This window comes from Lepisma saccharinum, chromosome 1, assembly GCF_977018435.1.
Source record: "Lepisma saccharinum chromosome 1, izLepSacc3.1, whole genome shotgun sequence".
NCBI classification, from domain to species: Eukaryota; Metazoa; Arthropoda; class Insecta; order Zygentoma; family Lepismatidae; genus Lepisma; species Lepisma saccharinum.
In genome coordinates, this window is record NC_139229.1 from 75,561,285 (window position 1) to 75,583,698 (window position 22,414).

The window sequence follows — 22,414 nt, forward strand, 5'->3', positions numbered from 1 at the left end:
ATGCATGATCATGTATGTATCCGACAAACACACAATTACTGCTTATAATAGCAACAAAACTGCAGAAGAGGGATATTTAAAACAGGCATATATCATAACTGCACGTTTAGAATCCATTTCCCGTCTCTCACTCTGAAATATCAGAACTGATCAAAATGCATGTAACTGAGATTCAAGATTTCCTACGGACCGTCAAGAAGTAATGACCCTGGAAGTGAGAGATAGTCGATGCCGTAACACAGGCAAAAACTTGGCTTTGGTATCTCAGGTCTTCAGCAGTTATCTAAGTGTTACTGACGACTGGGGAAAAGTGATCCGGCAGTCATTGATTTCGATTCAAGAATGATGCAACGATTCCTTAGGCACTCGAACCCTAGTTTCGTAAAACCCTGGATGACGGCCTGATTATGCACGCGTGTAGGAGTTTTTCATATCTTTCTACAACAACTTAAAGGGAGAGAGAGATTAAAAAAAAAAATCCTTGAAATTACTCGGAAAAAAACAAACTTGGGGTTGTTAACTTTCAGTGCTGAAATATCAGGGATTAAACATGTTAATCGTTAGGCAACATTTCACTATGTGTTGTGTTAATTTGTATAAATATTTGAGTTTATAATATGCCTGCACGTCATCTTGTAAAATCTGAAGTACACATTTGTTATTAGAACATGTGCATCACACTACACACATCCATTACAATTTAGAATTAGATATTTTACCTTCGGAAGTTTTCTCTTCATTATTGGTATTTTAGTGCTTCAATCCATGAGTGTAAATTGGGGCTTAACTTTGGGGGAGGAAGGGAGCAGAATCGAAAAGTTTTCTAGCACACAATTTTCCGTCCAGGATTATTTGCTAATTAACTGTTACATTTGTGAAATCACAAAATTACTCATTCCTTATTACATCCTCAGCTCCCAGGATGTTAACAAAAGTACCCACAACTTGTACATTTTAATAAACCTGATTTTTTGTGGGGAGGCAGCCCCCCCCCCCACTTTGTCTCCTAGTCTTACAAGTAAAAGGAACTTTTCACGGAAATTACTGAATCTTGCTAGAGGCCTACAATAAACAAATTATGCATAGTTTCTCACATGGACCCTAGAAAACTAACTTGTACCATGTAGAATTTTGATAAACGGCTCCTACTGACAAGCTATAGGGGTGTTTCACCTACGTCACAAACTGTTGCATTGTGGTTTCGAGTAGCCATGATTGAGGCCAGTCCTTGTAAGCATCCGGATATTCATGATTTAAAATATGTATTTTGGTTAATTTAGACTTGAATGGAGTAAAATATAGACATTTGTTTTTATACAACGCATACTAGTTAAATCACAATGCATTATACACAATTCATGCCGGAAGTTTTAAGGTCGTTTCATAAGTCAAATGGAAATTATATTTATTTCTGGCATATACTAAACCAAGGGCGTACTGGCTAGACCAGAGGGGTCCAGACATCAGAGCACGATCCATATACAAAAATACGGTCCTCGCCGATGGCGTTGTGGTATCGTCGCAGCCTTTTAATCAAGGGGTCCAGGGTTCGATACCCGGTGGAGGCACATAGTGGTTCGGATCCCACTTAAACTGTAGGTCCAGTCCCGATTAGCCTTACTGTGCATAAGGTGGACTCGATCGATCGCTGTGCAAAAGCGACTTACTTGGCAGGGAATACTTTAAAGAGGGGGAAAATTCCATAGCTCTATATATACATACTTCGTTATACACTTATAGAGCATAACTATCTACACTCAATAAGTTAGAACCTATATTTTTAAAAGTAGTTAATATTACACGACATTTACTTATATATTTTTCCGAATTTTTCTTTGAATAATTTCTTGAATATATGAAGAGAAAGGGGCCGCAGGCTTTCCCAATTTAATAAGTTAATTTCAATTTTCGATTGGTATACATATGTTTTTCTTAATTTTTTAACTCCACTCTAACCACACAGTTAGTTGACTTAGAGTTTAAAGTTCAAAGTTGTCCAAAATTTTATTGTAAACTTGAGTCGGGGGAGCAACTGCCCCTTGCCCTGCTGGCCAGTACGTCCCTGTGTTAAACTTTGTTCGAATTATCCTTGCAAAGGCATTTTTAAATGTATTCTACAATTGTAATTTTATGCAAATTTTGGTGTCCACAACCTACGTCACATGAAATTTCTCCGGAACCAACCACGAACACCAAAAGTGTCATTTTGGACCACTTGTGTATATTACACCTTGGTTAACGTAATAGATCGGAAAAAAATATTTTAAAAAATAAATTATTAAATTTAAAAAAATGATCAAAGACAACAAATTGTGACTTGGAATAGCAAGGTTAGTAATTTCAATTCATTATTTATTCTGAAATGTCAAGAAGAAATAAGATAAATAATAAATTCTACGTAAACTTTATAATATATTATTACTTAAAGATAGTCGCTGTAAGTGTATATTTACCATGTGAAATAGATCCCATGTAATCTGCACACATTGTACAATCACAACAAAAACACTACTTCGAAGAAACTCCCTTGAAGTATTCAAAATGAAATTCGTTTTGGTAAATTAATCCTTATACTTCACCATCAATGGTGAGTAACAGTTAAGTACACAGAAGTAAAAAATGAATGTGTTCAATAAATCTCAAAGGCAAGACACAACAAACTACAATTATTAGTATTGGGCATTATCTGTAATTTACAACTGAAAGGCGATAGAAAAAGTTTCAAGATTGAAGTTGCTGTCAGGTTATGATGACAATTTTTACTAGTTGCTCTAAGTGTATCAATAGATAGATACTGAAGTAAAAATTGTCATCATAACCTGACAGCAACTTCAATCTTGAAACTTCTTTATGGCCTTTCAGTGATATTTCAAATTACAGAAAATGCTCAGTACTAATAATAATTGTAGTTTGTGTCTTGTCTTTGAGATTTCTTAAACACATTCATTTTGTTACTTGTGTGTACTTAACTGTTACTCACCATTGATGGTGAATATAAAGATTATTTTAATTAAAGAAAAAGATTTCACTGTCAATACTTCAAGTGAGTTTATTTTGTTGTCAATTGATTGTATAATGTGTGCAGATTAGACTAAATCTATTTCACATGGCAAATAACTGTCTTGGCGTAAAATTTAAAAACAGTAAAACTGCTAAATAATTAGAATGTTGACTTTTGCATGACCAAAGATTTCGTGGCGATATAACTGATAGTTTGATAGTTGCAAAACAGTCTCATAGTCACTGAAATGCATAAATTTACATCAAGATGAACCACAGGACAAATCTGAAACTGATATCGTTGCACCAAAAACCACAAATGTGCAAATTTTGACTTTTTCACCTAGTGTAGTTTCTACTATTTGAGCATAGATTACGATTCCTGTGCTAATATATATGACTTAATAATCAGCCAAAAGTAGGCACAACCTTTACTGATGACAACATTTATCCTAAAGTAAAACTTTTTTCCGAGATATTGAATATTAAAGTGCTCTTATCTCAAAACAATCATCAAGAGTTAACTGAAAGACTAATAGATGATATTCAATTTGACATCACGCAGTCCACTCTGGGAAGAAAGTGTCATGAAGTGAGGCAAACAGATTAGCACGTGTTGAGGAATGCTTGTGTTGGCTCCGGTACCCCTTTCTACACCCTCGATTTCAGGCACATTTCAAATATTTTCGAGAAAATTTTTAGTTCCTCATTACAAACAGTGTTTGCAAATAGCGCGGAAGTTAATTTTTTAGATCTACGTGCTACTAGGGTGTAGAATAGAGTACCCGACCCGTGAAGCCTTCTTACGGCGAGAAATTTGTGATAATTTATTCATACACATTCCTCATATGATCATGATATTCATACCTCTTTGAATCACTTCGGCAAAGATCATTAGCACAATGGTTACCGTTACCCGGCATGTTTTTAACGCAGAATTTGATCTGTTTACCCGAAATATGGCAACGGAGCGTGATTTCGCGCAATGGATCATGAACATCATCCATTGAAGGACGCATTGCATCAGTAAAATTATATATCGTATCTTCTTGCGAATCGAAGTAGAAATATTCCATGAAAATGTGTATAATAATGAATCTTTAACTTAAAATAAAAATGGAAGAAGATAACAGAAATTTGAGAAAAGAATTATAACGTAATCATGATATTTGCAAGGTTAAGTTTCGTTGTTGCAGGCAAGTACAGAGAGCAATTGGGCAATAGGCTCTATGCGACATTTCCCAACTCTCAAGGAACCACAGGATGGGTTGAGCAAAAGTCATAAATCATGAGAGTAAAAACCAGCATATTCAACCCAACGATTGCTATGGCGTGTACAATTTTCAACATAAGTTGCACAACTCAAATCTTACCAGTAACCGGGTGGATCCCAGTTTATGGTTAGGAAACACAATCTGACAATACATAACAATAAAGAGTGTTGTAAGATCAATACAGATTATTGACTGTTACCTGATTTCATGCAGACTCTATTACTTAAAGTACTCTATCAACGTATCTACTTTGAAAAGGGCTGAGCCGATAACAGTGGTATCAGTATTGGTTGGATTTTATTTACCTATACTGGCCCATAGTTTTTCGGTATACTGATTGCAATCAATAATTGATTGCGGGCTAGTCAAAACTGCCGCGCAACACTTTCGCGGAGTATAATTATCATAAAAGCTAGGCAAAATTAGAATTCCCATTAATTTTGAACCAATATTATGTGAAAAAACTGTACATAAGAAGTTTATTTTAAAAATATTGTAATTTTTAGTTTTAATATTAATACAAAACTCTGCTAAGTTGATACTTATACTTACCCACTAATAGTAATCAATCATATTGAACAACTTCAAATGTGTTTGCCATCTAATTGTTACAATTTTCAAACATCGATATCGGTTCAAAGCAGGGTTCGCCCGGGTGGGCCCAGCCCAGTTTTACCCACGTGGCTTTTTTTCCCCAGAAAAACCCACCTTCAAAAAACCAACCAAAAAAACCAACTCAAAATGTGGGTTTTTCCAGAAAATGTTGTAAATTATTGCTTTATATAATTGTAAGGTTATAGAATTGTCAACATTTTGAGAAAGCTTGTAAAATAAAAGCATAGCCAAGCTTATAATACTCAAAATAATTAATGTGGAACAAGTCACAGTGGTTTTTTTCAGTATATTTTTCTCAATCATGCTAGGAATGTACTTTTAACAGAAATATACGAACTTACATCCAAGAAACAAAAAAATCAAAAGGTCTAAAATATTTAGATAAAACATTGAACGAACAAAGCTTATAATTTTGAAATGTGGTAGCACTTTAGATATCAGTCACTTCCGTACGTGCGCAAGCCACATAGTTTCACCTGTGACGATCACCTGTTACAATATTTTTTTCCATGAATAAAACATTACAACGAAGAATTGAGTAGTACATGTTACTGAAATGTTGTGAAAGTAGAATAATGTTAATTGTGGTATAATTAAACCAAACACTTTTCAAATGATTAATTTAATTTCTCAAAATTTAGCATGTGTGCAAATTTTCTGTTATCTTTCCAATGCCTTCCACTGAGACAGTGACCCCGCCCACCCTCCAGTTCAGTGCATTGATTGAACGTAATGGGTTGCTTGCCCATGTAGGATAAATGTTATTTGCGGTTAGAAGCTCTATGCCCAAGTAGTCGAGCCCTCTTAAAATCTACCACAATTTTTATTTATCTTAAATATAGTGTGTGTGTGTGGGGGGGGGGTACTCAAGTAAATACAATGCATACGTATACTTTCATATTTTGGTCATTTTTTACATTTTCAAACCTTTTTAGAGACTACAATTTCGAGCTTGTGCATAAAACTTTCAGGAGCATTGTGTATGACATTACTTGCACTGTAAATTCACAATAAAATTATCGAAACATAATGCACGATTTAGGAGGAGCATGGGTGGGGTGGATGGGAAAAGAAAGACAAGTAAACTATTTAGTGACCATGATAACATGTTTCTGCAGCTAGAAAACTTGACAGACTGGAATGGTATTACATGAGAGTGAAATTGAACAATGTGTTTCAAGATGTTGAATGAAAAACTGATTTTCCTCATCTTGCACGCATGCTCTATACCATGCTCTCTTTTTCCCAAAATTGTCTACAATGCATTTTCGGAGCATAAGGAACTAAAATCGGTCATTGTAGATAATCCGTCGGTCCGCAATTTTGCAGTAAAACTTTTAAAATTATATTTCATAGTTTAGGAGAGGAGTGGTGGTAAAATCGCGAACATACATTTTGCTATAAATGTAAAGCTTTTGAGTTGCAACTTCTAGAGTTACAAGATAACTTAAAGGATTGGTGTCATATTGTATTTGAGAAAAAAAATTGTCACCATGTTTAAAGATAGTGGACGACAGACTGATTTAACATACCTTGCGAGAGTTTTAAGTTATGCAAATAATTGAGGTTAGATTTTAGTAGATTAAGAAAACCAAGTCTCAGCTACGTTAGGACATAACTTCAGCTTGAAGTTTTTAATAAAAAAAAACTCTAATATAGTGTGGGATTTCGGAAGGGTCACAAATTTTGAGACCACGATATCTAGCAATTTTAGGGTTTTTAAGCTGAAATTCATGTCGCAAATATACACACCCAGGGAATGATTTTATTTTGCATTTGCATTTGTTGAAAGCATTTCAAGATAGTGGATGAAAAATTGATTTTCCATATTCTGAGGTAGCTCCAAATATCTGCCTAAACTACATTTTTGGGCATTAAGAAATATATTTAGGGCATGTCTTATGTTATGGATTGACAAATACTTTTTTTTAACAATATTTTGCATATGTATGTTGGGATCCAAATAGGTGCCACTACTGTTTTGTCTATGGGAATTGTTAGTTTCATAGCAACCAAATATTTTGGAGGATTGATATGGTATTCCATTTGGATGAAATCAGTCAAGACAATTAAATATGTCAGCTAATACACGGAGGACATATTTAAACTTGAAACATACACAAAAATAATGGGAAAACACAACTGTGAACAAACTGTATTGAAGCAGATTTAAAAGTGTGTGTGCCGCTACCGTATGTTGTATAGTAGGTAAATGTAAAGTTCCCCTTGCATATCCTGGGTGGCTACCCACCGACAATTCCTTGAGTTCTAGGAATTATGCGTGAATAATTGGCTCCGTGAATTTTACTCCGTAAATGTTAAAAAATTGCAACATTTATTAAATCCATATCCCATTAAGGGCATCCCCGATGGCGCAGTGGTAGCATCGTCGCCTTGTAATCAAGGGGTCCTGGATTCGATACTCGGTGGAGTCACATAGTGGTTCGGATACGACTTTTAACTGTAGCTCCAGTCCCAATTAGCCTTTCTCTGCATAAAGTGGACTTAAAACACCAAGTCAATCAATCAAACCATATCCCATTGAATTTATAAATGCTCTGAGGCAAGTTTTTAACCAATTTTATTTTTATCAAGGAAGGAAAAGAAAGCTACGTGAAAAATAAAATTGAATTATCTTGATCCGTTTATTGTCCTTTGTAGAACAATCTTATCTGATAGACGCAAGATTATTGCAAGATAATACTGGGGGAGTCTGTTAAAAGAGGCCCCGTGGAAAATTTGCTCCTTGCATGTAGGCAACCCGGGCACACCGAAGAGAAGAGCGGGGTAGAGAACATTCCAGGATATCGGTGCCAAGCAGTTTAGACAACTTGACATAGAATAGAGGGGGATTGAAAAGAAAGTGTCCAGTAGTGACCTTGAGGCAGGCAGCGTGCAGGTCAGTTGAGTGCAGTTGAGCGGCGAGGAAAGTTGAGTGCAGTTGAGCGGCGAGGAAAGTTGTGAGTGTGGTTCGGTGGGTCGGCATGGTGTTAACGGTGTAGCAGCGTATCTTTGTTGTCGAGACGTTTGCACGCCTCGGTTCTTGGAAACAGTGAGCAGATTTGTTTACAACGGAGTTCTCGGTGAATGGAGTTCCAGCGAAGTCCCCAACCAAATCAGTAATGCAAAAACTGATTGCAAAATGGCGGGAAACCGGATCCGTGCTGAATAGGCCAAAAGTGCGTCCAAAGACTGTCCGCACTGAGACAAAGTTGGGCGACGCAGCGCAACTAATGATACGCAGTCCACGAAAATCATCTCGGCGTTTGGCACAACAGTTGCAGGTGTCCCAGTCAACCGCTATGCGGATCCTGAAGCAGGACTTGAACTTGTACGCATTCAAAGTTACCGTGATGCATCAGGTGCGGGCTGTAGATAAGGCAGCTCGCGGCAGTTTTGTGAGTGGTTTCTGTCCAACATTGCTACGGAGGTGCTGCAGAATGGTTTCTTGTTCATTTCCGATGAAGCATGGTTCCATCTGTCAGGCTACATATACTCCCAGAACACGCGACACTGGCCAGGTGACAATCCATACCTGTTCATGGAGGTTCCACTGCATTCCCAGAAACTCGGTGTCTGGTGTGCCGTGTCGTCACGCAGCATCATTCCCGCGTTCTTCCATGAGACGGTGAACTCGGCTCGTTACATCAGTAATATATTCAACGTATTTGTTAAACACTGACTGAGGATGAGCGAAGGAACGCTTACTTTCAGCAAGATGGAGCCACGGTGCATACAGCATGTGCAATGATCACGCGCATTGAGTCAGTGTTCCCGCCTGATCGCGTCATCAGGCGTGGCACGAACCAACCTTGGCGACCTCGTTCTCCAGATTTATCACCCTGTGATTTCTTCTTGTGGGGAGTTCTAAAGTGGCAGGTGTATAGCAACAACCCTCACACAGTCGAAGAACTCCAGAACAACATTATCACAGTTATCCAGGCCATCCCGCAGGATGTCCTCGCCCGTGCTTTTCAGAACATGTGGTATCGTCTGCACACGTGCCTCAAGATCAACGGAGGACATTTCCAGCAACTCCTCTAGGTAGGTTGTTGTCACACTGTACTGTATTTACAGAAGAGATATTTCATTCATTTACGTTTATGTCAAGTTGTCTAAACGGCTTGGCACCGATATCCTGGAATGTTCTCTACCCCGCTCTTCTTTTCGGTGTACCAGGGTTGCCTACATGCAAGGAGCACATTTTCCACGGGGTTTCTTTTAACAGACTCACCCAGTATATCCTGAAGTTGAATAGGTAAATTTCTGCTTAAAATTCTTATACAATTAACAATTTTTCGTACATTAGTATATCCCGTAACATTAGTAACTTGTGTTTGTAGATGTATTTTGAGTGAATATGTGAAATCCAAATGTAAACTCCGCACCTTAAATTTAATATTTGAAATATACATACTATGTGCCGTTTATTTGAATTGATTTAGAATTTTTGGATACATTGGAATCACACAGAAAGTTTATATTGTTAATATATTTGTGTGTGTATGCGTGTGGGTGGTGAGAAGCGGTAATACGTAAGGTTGAAAAAGAGAAAACATCTTGTGATGACCTTGATTTTTTGGAAAGTTCACCTTGAAAACTAGGAATTATACTTGAATTTTATCATGGTCCCAGAGTGGCCACCCTGATATAGCACCGCGCCTAAAAAGAAGGCACATTCAGAGGATATGTGGGTAGGGTCCGTCATATTCTTCATTGATTGATTTGATTGGTTGAGTTGCATGGCCAATTATACCCAGCCAAACTCCTTTACTTTTTATAGGTGGTGTTAAGGGACTTTTGAATCGCTCTATAGGCCCTCATATGTGACTGTCAACATGAGATCAAGAATTACACACACATATACATTATATATATATATATATAGTGTGTGTGTGTGTGTGTGTGTGTGTGTGTGTGTGTGTACGAATAAAGGTTGGTAGGTAGAGAAGGCCCTTGGTAATATTTTGCGGGGGAGCCAAGATTTGTAGATCCGGCACTGGATCACAGATCTATTAACTGTTACGCCATCCAGCAAGAGTAGAATCAACCTGTTGGTCAAATTTTTCAGAGCATAGTATTTTAGATAATTTAATCATTTGTCCCGCTTTGGGCTCCGGCTATGGGACTCGTGCGGGATTTAGTCTCCTTGGGGAAACGTAACAGCTTTTCTCCTGAGACTGGTGAACACTTACCATCATTTTTAAATTGGGGAGCTACGAATGAGTAGCCTAACCCTGCCATGAAAACCTACGAAGACGACTGGGGGTTCGTCGTGCTGACCACACGTCACCCCGTAATTGGTTGAATGATCTCCCACCTCGGAGTAGGATCAGGTGGGATTGTTGCCGATAGTCGGTAGGTAGGCCTGGGCCCTCAATGGTCTATTGGAGAACGTGTTATGTAGTGTTGCCCACGGGACGAGACGGGACAGGCTTTTAAAAATTCGAGACGAGACGAGATTGACCATGTGTCATAAGACAAACGAATATTTTCGAGACGAGACAGCATTTCCACGAGACGAGACAGGCCAAAGTCTCGTCTCGTGGGCAACACTAGTGTTATGTACGTTTTTAGTTTAATCATTTCAAGGTGTGGGACCTTAATTGTCAATTCTTAACTATGTTAACAGAAAATATTAAATAGTTTTTGATTCAGTGAACTAAAACAATACAAATTGAATGTTCCAATATATTACTATCAGGGAAAAATGTATTTCATTTTTAAAATATAAACATAACATGAAAAAACCAATAAAACCCAGTTTTGCCCGGGTTTAATCGGGGTTTATCTGAAAAAATCCAAAAAAAAAAAACACCAGGGTTAAGTTTTTTCGAAAAAAAAACGGCCAAAATGCCAACCCTTGTTCAAAGTGTTATCAACTCAGTCCTAATTTTTGATAATTCAGTGCAAAGCGCACAGTAATGACCGGATCAAGAAAGTGTGGGGCGTTACCCCCATACGCCTTCATGGCGTGGTGCTATGCACAGGGGAACACTTTACCTTTACCTTTACTGTAAATAGCAGGTGGGTTATGAGAAAACCTTACAAAAATAGGAAAGGAATAGACTGAAAGTAAGCGGTGCTATTGAAACTTTACACTAATGAAGATTGCATGTTGGCACTGGTTGTTACCACGGTTCACCAAGGATGTGGTAGCAAGGAGAGACAGAAGGGCATCAGACATTTGTATTTGTTGGAGGTCACAATGGCGTTTCTTTGGGAAAATATCCTTCCTTCCCTTGCCGTCCTCGATGGAACAAAGAAGGAACTTGGTCTCGCAGATATTCTTACGATCTCCATGTGCGAGTTGTTCACGCATTGAATAACAAGTAACCTAATTGTTACAGGAGTAAAAAAATTAAAAGGGCGAGTTTTTATGTAAGTGTGCGTCCATTTGATCCCATAAACATCAATTCCGCATTACACTAAGCGGAAAACAACCCAATAAAAAAATGGAACCATAATATATTTTGTTAATAACAAGGACAAAGAGATGGCGAAGATTTGAAAACATATGTACGCCTGTACTTTTCCATGTTATGTCACACATGCTCTACCCTCTTGTGCAACACCAGCCTAATTGTATGGTTGAATTAAACGCATATGATTCAAGGACCTATCGGAGATCCGGACTGGACTTGATTAAGGTTGCATGAAAATTACTTTATTAACATTCGATGCAATTGGGCTTATAGAAATTCCAGCTCGCGACAGGAATCGAGTTGTTTTTGCTTTTGTTTTAGGATAATACATTTTTTCCCCTGGTTTGGGAGGAAAGACCTTTATAAACATATCCGTGTGTTTAAAATTTAGCATTGTTGTTAATGAGTCAGTGAGTGAGCACACTCGGAGACGGGACTTTTATCACAGACAAGAATCTTACGTAAAAGGTAGGGAATATTTTATGTAGATATTGGAACTGACTACTTTTGTTATGGTAATTGATTTTTTCTGTGTGACTGCCCTCCTTTTTAATAATTTATTTATGTATTTATTTATTTAGCCGGTTTTACTGGCCGAGATCATTGTGTGTTGACTAGGGTTCGGCCGATACAACTTTGAACCGATACCCTTATCGATTCTCACAGATACCGATGCTTGAACACTGTTACAAATTAAAAAATCTTCAAAAAATTGATTAATATGGGTCAGTATTCTACTCCAATTACAAGCATTACTTTCCTAGAGTTTCGCTATGAAATATTTAAAACATACATCGGCATATAAAAATACCTCTTACGTAATAAAATATACACTTTTTCACATAATATCGGTACAAAATCAAAGGAAACTTCTAATTTTCCAAAACTTCATGGATAATTAGATTCCGCGAAAATGTTGCTCGTAATTTTTACGGTCTTCACAAACGATCGGAAAAGTATTGATAAATAAATTTGAATCGATACTTTCCGATACCACTGGTATCAACCACTGCCGATATATCGACATCGGTTCAGCCCTAGTGTTGACTTCTGATCTTGCCACTGTACGTCCAGCGACTTCATCTAATCACCATTCATTCTCATCATTACAACTAGCCTACAGAGGTAAAAGAACGACGTCAATATAAGAAACATTCATGTTCATTTGCAATATCTCGAATAGAGAGTAATAAGTCAATTTTACATGAAGATACACACGTTAACGAGAACAGTCTAGTTATCGTGCGGTTCTAGGCCCCGCGTTTAGAGATAATTTCGATAGGTAGAAGTAGGGATGGGTAGAATCTTTGAAGAATCGGATATCGAATCCTAACGGACTCGGGGTAATAACGATTCGATAACGAATGCTGGATTCGAGTGACGAAACGAATCACGGATTTGTATTTTGAGTGTATGCAGCAGAAGCGGTGTCACGGGGGCGGTGGCCAGGTAAGGCACCATATACTCGTATTTTCCATCTCGAGCATAATGAAGATATTGAGATCAGCAACAAACCCTAGCCGCCATTATACCCTTGTCCTTTTTTTTAACATCAGCTGCATCTTAACAAGTTATTTGTGCTGTATGTGGAGGGACATGACGAAGTATCGAAAGCAAGAAGTTATGTTGAGTTTTGACAATGAAGTGATTTCGAAATGCCATTCACATTTGACGAAGAATATATTGGAAGGAACAGATAGCTATAGTTATTATACACTGAAATTATAGTTTATTTAAGATACCGTGATTTATTTTACAGTTACTACTTCTACAAAGTGGCATACCCCCTTGCTTCTGCCTTCGATCCGAGTTATATCATTTCCAGTCTATTCTTTGCTCGCCAATATGTACGCACTATGTATGGATCGTGAGGATGTGTGTAAGTGTATGTTTTCCTAACTGCACGTAGAGGCACTAGCTTAAAACTGATGATTCTGTATGTTTCTGCCTCTTTCTAGTTTGGTTATTTTACATCACGTTCTTATTCTTCAGATTAACAACGATGAGGATGAATTCATGAAGAACATCAGTGTCTTATCCGAAGTTTTAACCTAGGGCATCCGGTCTCGTAGCTCTATATGCTAAGCACTCCGCTGCAGACGTTGGAAATTCTTTGTTAAACAGGTCCTGTATTTGAATTTTCTCATTTCTTTCACTTTTGTATAATCGCGACGACAAATTAGTGATTATATGATGAAATTGATGAAGAGAAAATCACAAAGGAACATCCATGCCCAGGCCGGGATTCGAACCCGGGACCCCTGTCGTCGTAACGCGCAGTGATAATCACTCCGCTTCGGATATAGGATAGGGTCCTATATATAGTAATCTGCAGCTGTAAATGTTCTATCGGTTTCAACAGAAACCCATATTATCTTCACCATTTGCAATCATCACACCTTAACACTTGATATTAATATTCAAATTAAATTACCAGAAGCAACACACACACACACACACACATATGTGAATGTGTGTGGAACGTGGGTGTTACGTTGTTACTGCTGCCAGAACACATAAAAAAAGTAGTTCCTGAGGTACATTACCAGTTCTGATTCTTCTAGGTTATGAATCAGCAAGTTCTCGTAATTACTTTCTACTTTGTGTCGGATTCATGGTATTGAAGGAATTCGAATGTAGGGAAAAAATAAAGGACATATTTTGCCAGGCCTGTCCGAGAACTATGTCACTTAACTACTCAGGAAAACTGGAGTACAATCACGTCAATCGATTCAGCTCTTTTTTAAAAATGTATCGATTGTGTGATTTGTATGTTCGATTCTCGCCACGGGTTCACTAAGTTATCCGGGTCGTATTGAAAGAAAATCTACGGGTCCAGTCACTAGTATAGATACGCTTGATGAAAAGGTGTAGTGGTAGAGAAGTAGTTTTCACAAATAGGCAAGGTCTGCAGAACCCTTGTTTACCAGATAGGCTCGATCCTAAAATATCTATAAATGGGAAAATTATACTATCAAAACAAAAATAATATTTATATAGTTTTTTTTCTGAGCGTGGTGGCAGCTGCATCCTTACTGCCTGCAAGGTGTGTGCAGACTACCAATTGAGAACCCTCGTTGGATATGTGTGATCCATGGAGAATTTGAATGAAGAAGAAAGTGCCGACCTCCGTGGAGGAGTTGTTAGCACAGCACGCTGCAAATCACTGACCCCGATTTCGAATCCCGGTCTGGATGTTCTTTGTGAGTGTCCCTTCATCAGTTTCATCATATAGGCTAATCACTCATCCTCATCTTCGCGATTAACCAAAAGTTGCAGAAAAGCGAAGTAAAATATGCCAAATCGACAACGAAGACAATTTGGCAGTATCAAAAATACATTTTTCGTGACGTCACCCCCGCTGTAGTCTGGATACAAAATGAAGTTATAGTGTTGTTAACCGTCTATCAAAATAATCATCTTTTGCAAAGGAAATACTAATTTTCTACCCATTTTAAAAACATAACCGTATTTTGATAATACATATATTATGATATTCCGTGAATAAAAGACAAACGACTACATTGCAAACAAAATGCATCTACTTATGAATTCTTATCAACGTAAATGCATTACCAGTTATTCAAACCGGTGTTCACTGTTCTTGCGCGTCAAGTACTGCACATCATTCCCTTTCAAGAAGTAAGATTGTTATCATCTCTCACCTCTTAGAAGACCTCTCAACACCTCCTGCGCAAGTTTCACAAATGTGGGAAAGTTCAAACGTGTATGACCTTCCAGACTTAGCAGCAATTATTTGTACACTTCATCTTCCAAGAAAAAACAAATAGGAATTTATGAGCAACCAGCACGTTCAAATTTCATGGCATAAGTATATGATGCAATGAGACATAGCAATATTAGAACACTTCAGAAAAAACACCCGTCGGACTAGTGGATTAAATGCGCAAAATAAATGGTGATGCACTGGTGGTGGTACCCCAGCCCCCCCCCCTTCTTTTTGTTGGTTCTAGGTTCCTTGATTTGCATTTTTTCGAAACTACTTTACAAATCTTAAAGTTATATTGCAGCTCTGAGTAGTGTTGCCCACGAGAAGAGACTTTGGCCACGAGAGTCTCGTCTCGAAAATATTCGTTTGTCTCATGGCACATGGTCAATCTCGTCTCGTCTCGAATTTTTAAAAGCCTGTCCCGTCTCGTCCCGTGGACAACACTAGTTCTGAGTGACTGATTGATTTTTATATTATGGACATATCAGCTCATAGGCTATTTTTGCCAGTCAGTCAATATGGGGTCAAGCCCCTTAACTATTGGGTCGGTGCATAAGTTCGTAGCGTTTTATAATATACGTTAACAGGAATACAATAATTAATTAACACAAGTACACAGGTCGTAAGATGAAACATTGTTATTGTAGTCTAACAATACACAGTCACAACAACAGTCACTCAGTCAGTAATGTAGTCTCCTCCATTGTCAATGACCATCTGCCAACGTTTGGGAGGAGTTCGATGCCTCGCCTGTAGAACTGCTGTGTTTTCAGTATATGGCATTATCCCAGTACACAGCACAAATTGTTTTTGAGTTGAAGAAATCAGCCAAGTTTCAAGAGCAGCTTCATTAGGAAATACTTCTTACTGATGCACTTGATCCTCGGTTAAACTCGAAGAGCTAAAATGCCGGAAGTGTTCAACTTTGTCCACTTGACACTCCATATTGTTTCGTCCGCAAAACAAGACAAAATATGCTCAGAATTAGAATGAACTGTGTTTTCAGGAACACAAAAGTACAAACTAAGCAATAACAATGGAATGACGGACAAGAAACTCTTGGCAACGCAGTGTTGCCAACCCATAAAAAAACGCTACGAATTTATGCACCGACAATAAGACAAAATTGAAGGCAGGCCCCTATCATTAATATAAAATATGTCTGTTTAAAACCTCCATACTCAATTTTTGGAACTAATTCATTACTTAACAATAACTAAAGCTACACTATCTCTGAGGACTAAAATTTCCTTACCTAGGTTAAACGCTGAGGCTGTAATGGGGCATTGAGCACACAGAAGGGCAAACACAGGTCAACACGGTCCCATAAAGAACCTTTCTATCTTCAAAGAATTTCAATTCGGTCCCGGATTTTTTTTCCGGAGCAATTTAAATACTGTCCGGTTCCGGTCTTCTTACATAGAATCCACTAGCATTTATGGGTTCCTGAACCTTTATCAACCCTTCTCACAGGAAATGCATCTAGAAATCACGGAGCTGACAACACCGAGTTAACATCTTCATTAAAGATCCTCCTGAATACGCTTTTGTACGCGAACTTAATAAAAGCTAGAATTTCTATTTTGATTTGATTCATTGATTGATTTGGTGTTTTAAGCCCACTTTATGCACAGTAAGGCTAATCGGGACTGGACCTACAGTTTAAAGTGGGATCGAACCACTATGTGCTTCCACCTGTTATCGAACCCGGGACCCCTTCATAACAAGGCGACGACACTACCACTTCGCCATCGAGGAGGCAATTTCTATTTGGAGGGAAGGTGTGCAATGTCTCCTTGGATAATAACATACGGATTAGTCAATGTGTATAAACCTATATCTTTCTCGGGGTTTGTGATCAAATACCTAATAAGACATTTTCTTATACACAATGCATGTCTTTTCGAATCTATTTCGTCGGCTCATCATGCATACCATTAACATTGACAGGAAGAGAAAGAAGTGTAAATACAAAGTCGAAGTCTTGGAATTGATTCTCAATGTAATTGGTTGATGTTGGTGAAGTGTTAGGTTAAGTCAGTGGTTCCCAAAGTGTCCGCCGCGGGTGGCTTACAGGGGCGCCGTGAACTGTTAGAATATTTTCACTGAAATGATATGATTGTTCCAAATATTTGCTTATTTAGTACTTTTTACATAAAAAATGTTTCTGAATTTGAAATATTTGTATATTTTTTAACTAAGGCAAGGAACCTAAACACACTAACTGACTAGGGCGCCGCCGAAAAATCTTCAAACACTAAGGGCGCCGTGGAACGAAAAGTTTTGGCAACCTCTTGGTTAAGTGTTTAAGTAGAGAGGAGAATCCTATGGTTCAAAATAGCTGATAACGTAACAGAAAAGTGGTTGCTCCTTCCTGTCCCCCTTATCGCCCTTATACGAGTCATTTATAGTATTATAGGTTTTCATATTTTCTATACATTGGCCTGGGTTCAAATCCCAGACTGGGCATGGGTGTTCTTTGTGAGTGTCCATTCATCAATTTCATCAACACTTATCCTCGTCTACGCGATTAGCCAAAAAGTGCCAGAAGAGCGAAGTAAAATAAACCAAAGGAATCAATCCGTACATTTGCATGGTTTTTGGTGGTTCAACGTGTTAATCGTGATGATGATATGTGGTGATTTAGATCAGAGAATTAATACACAAAAAAGTCACTCATACGGGAAGGACAAACAAGACACTATACCTTCGTAGTGAATTAGGCTAACCACATCATCACGGAGGCCAGATCCTGGATCAACTAATTCACTTACACGTTTCAAGTCACAGTGTCCAATTGCTGGAATTTGTATTCCAATTTGACAACCGCGAGAAACAGCAATTGCACATAAATTTAAGCGTGCAATGAAATTTCTTGTGGGTTACTGTCACACGGACCGCCCTCTTCATATCCCCTTGATATGCAACCATGACCTTCTTTTGAGGTAACACCTGAATCCAAGGCCGATAACTTCACCAACCACTACCTTCTTTCTTCATCTGTCGTTCTTGGTTTTGCTATCGTAACAACATGTAGTCCTTAAACAACCGTTGCAGACATAACATCGCTTCTTCGTATGGTAGAGTGCATAGCTTTAACGGCGCCTTGTCACATGCAATGCAGCAAGCTTAGTGCATCGGCTATAGCCTTTCCGCCAAAACGTGTCCACTGGGCGGAAAGTACCGTAAGATTTGAAGAGAGAGAGAGAGAGAGAGTGAGTGGGTAATACGTAAGCCTTAACCGGCAGAGAGAAAAAAGAAACAAAAAAAGATCATCCAAGTAGATTGCCCGAGGTTGCAGGGCAGTAGGTACACAAGCAGAGAATGGTGCGTGGTTATTTCTGTGGCGAAACTGTGTTTTACGGTTAAAAAACAAAGGCGCATGCGCAGTGAAGTTCAGAGTTATACAAGCTTAAGAGTGAATGTTATGAAAAGATCGTAGTTACAATTTGTGAGCTCCAGGATACAGTTGGACCATAAAACTAGGTAAGTGAACGTCTTTGAAATAGCTGTTAACACGCGAGCACATTCTTGACTTACAATGAAGCCCTTTTACCATCTTGTTAAGATTGAATGTAAATTATCAACTTCAATGTTTTTGTATATAGTAAGTGCAAATGCATTACTGTTTATTGTTAAGATTTTTTTTATTAAACAATAGACAAATAAAATTAAGGTTTAGAGTTTTTATTATCATAGCATATATATATATATATAAAAATTATCAAATTATTTTAACATGCCCATGATATTGAAGGAAATTTTGCTACGATTCCTCCAAATTCACTACAACGTACACAGTTCAAAGTATTCGAATTCAAAGCTATGACTCTCAAATTGTACTTAATTGCGAAAAATACATTAATAGATATATGTTCCAAAAAAAATATTTAGTACATAAGGGATTTCATGTCCTTACACAAAAATATTCAGGTAATTATGCTCGTGTCTTCTACCATTATATTTATCAACTAGATGTTTTTCAGCTTGTACTGACCTATCCCGTTGTTAGTATATTCAAGACCTTATATTGACATGCATTAACATAATCGAATCATTATCACTATGACAAATTCCTGGCCATGACATTTTAATCTTTCTCTGTCTAGTTGTATAATAGTAGATACATGACTTTTTGTAAGTTTTAATTGCAGTATAACACTGCAACTTCGCATACGATATTACGAAAGCACGGTTGAGGGTAACCTTGACTAATATTAAAATTGCCAAGACGTGAAAAATTAAATTTTAAGTGGATTGTTGTGTTTCCATCCTTGGCGATCACTGGTGACTAGGTCAAACATTTAAGTTTACCTTAGCTGATTTCGATCCCTACCCGCTTCACATATTCACATAGTACGTTTAACACATCAGCATGATATGTGGAATGTCCTTGGTTCGAAACCAGCAATGGCTTCCATATGAATTGGTATTTTTTATATATTTTATGATAACGAGTTTGAAAGTAATATACTATTTATCTCCATGGTTTACTGATTAGCGTGCTCTACAGGCCATGGTGGCCGTGAATACAAATATACATACAGACATAAATATATTAAGCAATGCAGTCTGAAATATATTAACTTATTCTTCTCTTAATCAACGTTTCTTTGTGTATTTTGCGAAAGATGTAGAAAAACAGAAAGTTGTAAGTGCCACAGGGAAATAAATATGTGAGCAAATACCAGCAACCTTGATGAGATATTAAAGATTTTCCTTGAAATATGTGGCAATATAGAAGATCAGTAATTGGCATTTACAGAGTTGCTTTCGCAACCTCTCTTACACGATATTGAAACCAGTGTTCTCATGTCAAATTCCCAGTGAAGGCACGTAGTGGTTCGTATCCCACTTTAAACTGTAGATACAGTCCCTTTTAGCCTATGGTAGAAAGTGGCCTTTTCGGAAGGCCCTCTGGTGTCAACCTGTCTTTCACGTAGTCACCCTGGACTACATTGTTGCAGACTAACGAGGCTCTGGCTTCTAGACTCTCGGACAATATCATCCTCTGCGGGGCTTACGATGTGCCCTGTCCATATGCGTTTGTGATCGTCCTTTCATCAATATAATTTCATCACCAGCCGTCCACATCGTCGCGATTAGCTATCACTGGAAGAAAAGTGACGTAAAGCAACTATATCAATCAACAGATACAGCCATGCTTTACACAGGGTGTGAACCTGGGACCTCGTAGTGTGTGACTCTAATCACTCCGCCACGGAGACGGGCAGATACCTGGTCAGGTATTGGTGCATCTTTATTTGATTGTTTTTCTAAGTCCTCATTATGCACAGATAGGCTAATCAGGACTGGGACTACAGTTTAAAGTGGGATCCGAATTACAATGTGCCTCCATCGGATATCGAACCCGGGGCCCATTGCAAGCCGACGACGTTACCACTATGCCATCGGGGAGTCCCTAAAGGTGACTATGGCGGAAGCTAATGATCTCTGGTAAGAATGGAAATTTACCGCTGTTACTTGAGAGTAGTCAGAGGGGTTGGTGGGGGATATAACCGCCACCTTTGGCACATCATTCCTAAAAAAAAAAGAACATCAAAGGCAGGTAAAAATGACAAATGAGGGCTAACTATTAAAAAAAAGTATACGTAATCCCCCTTTTCTTCGAAAATCCAGGGTACGCCACTGTGTGTACGGGGGAAGGAGGAATCTTCGGCATTCCCCCGTTACATGTCACCCTCGTGCAGACATGGACAAGCTTCCAACGCTACGTGCGTTGCTCATTCAAAAAGTATCACGACGAGTTCCGGTGTCGCTTGGCTTAGCAGGTCAACGGCTCCACGAAGCAGTCGAAGGTCTGTGTCAATGGCGGGAAAGCTGATCCTCGGCGCTGTCCACGTGAGAACTGGAATGCGTGCGGCAACACCTACCTCAATTATGGCCCAGTTACGTTGAAATTTGAAAAACAAAACCGCTTGGGGAGTCATGTTTCATGCAAATGTATTTCCACAATCTTGGCGAGTTTTTAATGCACCCAGTTCTGAATAACAGATATTTGTATACCAACTAGGGTGAACAACTCTCCCGTATTTCCTTGGATCTCCCGTATTAGAGCTATTTTTTTTTATCCTCCTGGCTCTCGTATTGGCATTCTATTTATCCCGCATTTTTCGTTAACAATCAAGATCGCGAAATTCCAACTCATTCAGAGTTCGGCGAGCCATACAAAAATTCGAATGCAAGATCTTGAGGATCTGTCCTGTTAGCGGACAGTTCATGGAGCGGACACAACTTGATTGACATGTTATCTAGTGAACTAATCAGTTAGAAAATCGAAAGCTACCGCCCCCACGAGCTGCTGGCAGGCAGCAACCGGTTCATCGAGCGGACACATGTTCGTCGACCTCCCCCGCCCCGCTGGAAATTGAATTACTAAAGGGTGGATGGATTTGTATTTACGTCCACTTTGTGCCAAACAATACTTGTACATATCCTTATAATGAAGTGCGAAAAGGTCTATACTTAGTGCCAGCCGGAACTGCGTGCGTTCTTCACATTCGGGCACCTCATTATTCTGAATGTGAGCCTGCCGTGGTGCCTCGCGCCAGCACTGCAACAGGGAGTCCAAAGACCCACGGAGGCGACAGACCCGCACGGATAGCTGTACTCGGCCTTCAAATTGAAGGCCTAGTCCCATCAGCAGCATTAATCTGCTTCGTCAAACACGTACATTTTGTGTCACATTCTGAGGGTTCCAACCTGGTACCGTGCGTAGGATTGTCCGAAACAGAGGTACATACGTTTCCTTCTTCTTGTCTTTAGCAAAGACTACCGGTGCTATGTTAGACTCTGCTTCCGTGCTACCCAAGTCCGCGTGTATCGTCTACAGCTGTGCAAACTGCTAGCTACAGCTTTTAAAAGTTCCGTCCATGAAAAAGGTGTTTTGCTGTTCCAAGTTCTCGTTCCCTTTGGCTCCTGCGAAAATCAACATTCTGTCATGTATTATTAATTAATGCATGCTACATTAGTATGGTAGCTTTTTTTGAGACAAAAAATTCTGCTTAATCGAAAGTGCATTTGCATTTTTGTCCTAAAAATGGCAAATTCCTTCCACAATATAGACATAATTAACGACAAAACATTTATGGTAACACCTAACTAAATTGTAAAAAAAACAAAAACAAAAAAACGCGATTCCCTTACATAGATTTTGATGTTAAAATGGAACTAATAAGATTCAGCAGTTTTAAATGATATACAAGTACATACATACCTCACATATTGGAGTGGTAGTGTCTTCGCGGGCACGTTTTTTCGCCCTTGAGAGCGCTTTCCTAACTTCGATGCTGGCTTTGTCGGGAACACATTGGTGATCCGTCACAATTAAAATTGTATCATCCTTGGTC

The 22,414-nt window shown here is 38.6% G+C and overlaps 1 protein-coding gene across 6 annotated transcripts in view; it reads left to right on the forward strand.

Moving 5' to 3' along the window:
- LOC145996700 (very long chain fatty acid elongase AAEL008004-like) overlaps positions 1 to 22,414 on the forward strand; it is a 107,784-nt gene that overhangs the window by 39,470 nt on the left and 45,900 nt on the right. For 3 of the 6 annotated variants that reach the window (XM_083133220.1, XM_083133233.1, XM_083133238.1), the window contains exon 1: positions 18,455 to 18,530. The exons of 2 other annotated variants lie outside the window; for them this stretch is intronic. The gene's annotated coding sequence lies outside the window, so the exon portion shown is untranslated. Of the gene's footprint in view, positions 1 to 2,311; positions 2,331 to 18,454; positions 18,531 to 22,414 lie in introns of those variants that run through there. One more of the 6 variants, XM_083133241.1, reaches the window with a different exon arrangement.